The sequence below is a fragment of the Lathyrus oleraceus genome, chromosome 7, assembly GCF_024323335.1.
Source record: "Lathyrus oleraceus cultivar Zhongwan6 chromosome 7, CAAS_Psat_ZW6_1.0, whole genome shotgun sequence".
NCBI classification, from domain to species: Eukaryota; Viridiplantae; Streptophyta; class Magnoliopsida; order Fabales; family Fabaceae; genus Lathyrus; species Lathyrus oleraceus.
The window spans coordinates 291304860-291310555 of NC_066585.1; the positions used below are offsets into that span (position 1 = coordinate 291304860).

At 32.0% G+C, this 5696-nt stretch overlaps 1 non-coding gene across 1 annotated transcript; it reads left to right on the top strand.

Moving 5' to 3' along the window:
* Positions 1–213: 213 nt before the first annotated feature.
* Positions 214–285, top strand: TRNAE-UUC (transfer RNA glutamic acid (anticodon UUC)). The gene has a single exon. It is a non-coding gene; the product is annotated as a tRNA-Glu (tRNA).
* Positions 286–5696: the final 5411 nt, after the last annotated feature.

Below are 5696 nucleotides of genomic sequence, written 5' to 3' on the forward strand. Positions count from 1 at the left end.
AGGATATATAGCTTTTACCGAAAAGACCCACTTTTTTAAATATAATTTCACCATATCCATAAGTTAATTTCCGAAAGTTAATTTTATCAGCATATGCGAAAGACAAGTTAATTATATCCAATTTTGAGGTTGTGGAGTCTTTCACAAATGCAAAAGATAATTAAGAAGATAATTTAGACAAATTATTGATGCATTGTAAATTAAAAATAAGACTCCAATGTTGTCCAGCGGTTAGGATATTTGGCTTTCACCCAGAAGACCCGAGTTCAATTCTCGGCAATGGAACATTTTATATATATAATACCACCATCGGCATGTGGTATAGTCATTTTAAATGTATCCATTTTGAGGTTGTGGAGTCTATCACAAAGGAAAAAGATAATGAAGAAATCAATTTAAAACAATTATTGATGCATTGTAAACTAAAAGAAATACTTCAATGTCCTCCAGCGGTTAGATATCTAGCTTTCAACCTGGAGACCCATATTTTTTATATAATTTTACCCGCATGTGGGAAAGTCAACTTAATTGTATAGCTTTTGAGGTTGTGGAGTCTATCACAAAGATAATGAAGAAATCAATTTAGAAAAATTATTGATGCATTGTAAACAAAAAGTAATACTCTAGTGTCCTTCAGCAGTTAGGATGTATAGCTTTCACCCAGAAGACGCACTTATTTTAATATAATTTCACCATATCCATAAGTTAATTTCTGAAAGTTGATTTTATTGGCATGTGGTATAGTCAACTTAATTGTATCACTTTTGAGGTTGTGAAGTCTATTACAAAGGCAAAAGATAATGAAGAAATCAATTTGGAAAAATTATTGATGCATTGTAAACTAAAAGAAATACTCCAATGTCCACCAGCGGTTAGGATATCTAGCTTTCAACCAGGAGACCCACATTTTTTATATAATTTCACCGGCATGTGGGAAAGTCAAGTTAATTATATTGCTTTTGAGGTTATGGAGTCTATCACAAAGGAAAAAGATAATGAAGAAATCAATTTAGAAAAATTATTGATGGGTTGTAAACTAAAAGTAATACTCCACTGTCCCCCAACAGTTAGGATATATAACTTTAACCCAGAAGACCCACTTATTTTAATATAATGAAGATATCAATTTAGAAAAATTATTGATGGGTTGTAAACTAAAAGTAATACTCCAGTGTCCCCCAGCAGTTAGGATATATAGCTTTAACCCAGAAGACCCACTTATTTTAATATAATTTCACCATATCCATAAGTTAATTTTTGAAAGTTAATTTTATATGCATATGCGAAAGTCACGTTAATTATATCGCTTTTGAGGTTGTGGAGTCTTTCACGAAGGCAAAAGATAATGAAGAAATTAAATTAGACAAAATATTGATGTATTGTAAATTAAAAATAAATACTCTGTTGTCGTCCAGCGGTTAGGATATCGAGCTTTTTACCCACTTATTTTATATATAATACCACCATTGGCATGTGGTATAGTCATTTTAAATGTATCATTTTTTAGGATGCGGAGTCTATCACAAAGGCAAAAGATAATGAAGAAATCAATTTAAAATGCATTGTAAACTAAAAGAAATACTCCAATGTCCTCCAGCGGTTAGGATATCTAGCTTTCAACCAGGAGACCCAAATTTTTATATAATTTCACCGGCATGTGGGAAAGTCGTGTTAACTTTATCGCTTTTGAGGTTATGGAGTCTATCACAAAGGCAAAAGATAATGAAAAAACCAATTTAGAAAAAATATTGATGCGTTGTAAACTAAAAGTAATACTCCAGTGTCCTCCAGCAGTTAGGATATATAGCTTTCATCCAGAAGACCCATTTATCTTAATATCAAGTTAATTTTATATGCATATGCGAAAATTTTATATGCATATGCGAAAATCAAGTTAATTATATCGATTTTGAGGTTGTGGAGTCTTTCACGAAGGCAAAAGATTATGAAGAAACCAATTTAGACAAATTATTGATGCATTGTAAATTATAAAAAATACCACCATATCCGAAGGTTAACTTTTTCAGAAAGTTAATTTTATTGGCATGTGGTATAGTAAACTTAAATGTATCACTTTTGAGGTTATGGAGTCTATCACAAAGGCAAAAGATAATGAAGAAATCAATTTAGATAAATCATTGATACATTATAAACTAAAAGAAATACTCCAGTGTCCTCCAACGGTTAGGATATCTAGCTTTCACCTAAGAGACTCACAATTTTTTATATAATTTCACTATATCCATAAGTTAATTTCTGAAATTTAATGTTATCGGCATGTTGGAAAGTCAAGTTAACCATATCGCTTTATTGGCCGTGGAGTCTTTCACGAAGTCAAAAGATAATGAAGAAATCAATTTAGACAAATTATTGTTGCATTATAAATTAAACCTAATACTCCATTGTCGTCTAGTTGTTAGAATATCTGGCGTCCCAAAGACCCGAGTTCGATTCCTGACAATGGAACATTTTTTATATAAAACCACCATATCCAAAAGTTAAACTTCAGAAAGTTAATTTTATGGAATAGTCAATTTAACTGTATCGCTTTTGAGGTGGTGGAGTCTATCCCAAAGACAAAAGATAATGAAGAAATCAATTTAGAAAATTTATTTATGCATTGTAAACTAAAAGAAATACTCTAGTGTCCTCCAGCGGTTAGGATATATAGCTTTCATCCATAAGCCCCACTTTTTAAATATAATTTCACCATATCCATAAGTTAATTTCTAAAAGTTAATTTTATCAGCATATGCAAAAGTCAAGTTAACCATTTCGCTTTTGAGGTTGTGGAGTCTTTCACGAAGGCAAAAGATAATGAAGAAATTAATTTAGACAAATTATTGATGCATTGTAAATTAAAACAAATACTTCATTGTCGTCCAGCTGTTAGAATATCTGACGTCCCCAAAGACCTGGGTTTGATTCCTGGAAATGGAACATTTTTTATATAATACCATAATATCCGAAAGTTAAACTTCAGAAAGTTAATTTTATGGAATAATCAACTTAACTGTATCGCTTTTAAGGATGTGGAGTCTATCACAAAGACAAAAGGTAATGAAGAAATCAATTTAGAAAATTTATTGATGCATTGTAAACTAAAAGAAATACTCCAACGTCCTCCAGCCGTTAGGATATATAGGTTTCACCCAGAAGACCCACTTTTTTAAATATAATTTCACCATATCCAAAAGATAATTTCTGAAAGTTAAATTTATCAGCATATGCGAAAGTCAAGTTAATTATATCGCTTTTAAGGTTGTGGAGTCTTTCACGAAGGCAAAAGATAATGAAGAAGTTTATTTACACATATTATTGATGCATTGTAAAGTAAAAACAAATACTTCATTATCGTCTAGTGGTTAGGATATCTGGCTTTCACCCAGGAGACCCAGGTTTGATTCTCGGGAATGGAACTTTTTATATGAAGTACAACCAAATCCGAAAGTTAGCTTGAGAAAGTTAATTTTATTGGCATGTGGTATAGTCATCTTAAATGTATCGTTTTTGAGGTTGTGGAGTCTATCACAAAGGCAAAAGATAATGAAGAAATCAATTTAGAAAAATTACTGATGCATTGTAAACTAAAAGAAATACTCCAATGTCCTCCAGCGGTTAGGACATCTAGCTTTCAACAAGGAGATCCACATTTTTTATATAATTTCATCGGCATGTAGGAAAGTCAAGTTAATTGTATCGCTTTTGAGGTTGTGGAGTCTATCACAATGGAAAAAGATAATGAAGAAATCAATTTAGAAAAATTATTGATGCATTGTAAACTAAAAGTAATACTCCAGTGTCCTCCAGCGGTTAGGATATATAGCTTTCACCTAGAATACCCACTTATTCTAATATAGTTTCAACATATCCATAAGTTAATTTCTGAAAGTTAATTTTATATCCTAATGTGAAAATCAAGTTAATTATATCGCTTTTGAGGTTGTGGAGTCTTTCACGAAGGTAAAAGTTAATGAAGAAATCAATTTAGACAAATTATTGATGCATTGTAAATTCAAAAAAGTACTCCATTGTCGTCCAAAGGTTAGGATATCTGGCTTACACCCAGGAGACCCGGATTCGATTCTCGGTAATGGAACATTTTATATATAATACCACCATATCCGAAAGTTAACTTCAGAAAGTTAATTTTATTGGCATGTGGTATAGTCAACTGTATCTCTTTTGAGGTTGTGGAGTCTATCACAAAGGCAATAGATAATGGAGAAATCAATTTAGATAAATCAATGATACATTGTAAACTAAAATAAATACTCCAGTGTCCTCCAACGGTTAGGATATCTAACTTTCACCTAGGAGACTCACTTTTTTTTTTATATAATTTCACTATATCCATAACTTAATTTTTGAAAATTAATTTTATCGGAATGTTGGAATGTTAACTTAACCATGTCGCTTTTGAGGTTGTGGAGTCTTTCACGAAGGCAAAAGATAATGAAGAAACCAATTTAGAAAAATGATTGATGCATTGTAAATTAAAAATAATACTCCATTGTCGTCCAGCTATTAGGATATCTGGCGTCCCCAAAGACCCGAGTTCGATTCCCGACAATGGAACATTTTTTATATAATACCACCATATCCGAAAGTTAAACTTCAGAAAGTTAATTTTATGGAATAGTCAACTTAACTGTATCGCTTTTGAGGTTGTGGAGTCTATCAGAAAGACAAAAGATAATAAAGAAATACTCCAGTGTCCTCCAGCGGTTAGGATATATAGCTTTCACGTAGAAGACCCAGTTTTTTAAATATAGTTTCACCATATTCGTAAGTTAATTTCTGAAAGTTAATTTTATCAGCATATGCGAAAGTCAAGTTATTTATATCGCTTTTGAGGTTGTGGAGTCTTTCACGAAGGCAAAAGGTAATGAAGAAATTAATTTAGACAAATTATTGATGCATTGTAAATTAAAAATCAATACTGCAATGTCGTTCAGCAGTTAGGATGGTTTTCACCAACGAGACTCGGGTTCAATTCCCAGCAATGGAACTTTTTATATGTAATACCACTAAGTCATAAAGTTAACTTCAGAAAGTTAATTTTATTGGCATGTGGTATAGTCATCTTAAATGTATGGTTTTTGAGGTTGTGGAGTCTATCACAAAGGCAAAAGATAATGAAGGACTCAATTTAGAAAAATTATTGATGCATTGTAAACTAAAAGAAATACTCCAATGTCCTCCAGCGGTTAGGATATCTAGCTTTCAAACAGGAGACCCACATTTTTTATATAATTTCACCGGCATGTGGGAAACTCAAGTTAATTGTATCGCTTTTGAGGTTGTGGAGTCTATCACTAGGGAAAAGGATAATGAAGAAATCAATTTTGAAAAATTATTGATGCGTTGTAAACTAAAAGTAATACTCCAGTGTCCTCCAGCGGTTAGGATATATAGCTTTCACCCAGAAGACCCACCTATTTTAATATAGTTCCAACATATCCATAAGTTAATATCTGAAAGTTAATTTTATATCCATATGCGAAAATCAAGTTAATTATATCGCTTTTGAGGTTGTGGAGTCTTTCACGAAGGCAAAAGATAATGAAGAAATCAATTTAGACAAATTATTGATGCATTGTAAATTCAAAAAGATACGCCATTGTCGTCAGGCGGTTAGGATATCTGGCTTTTACCCAGGAGACCCGGGTTAAATTCCCGGCAATGGAACATAC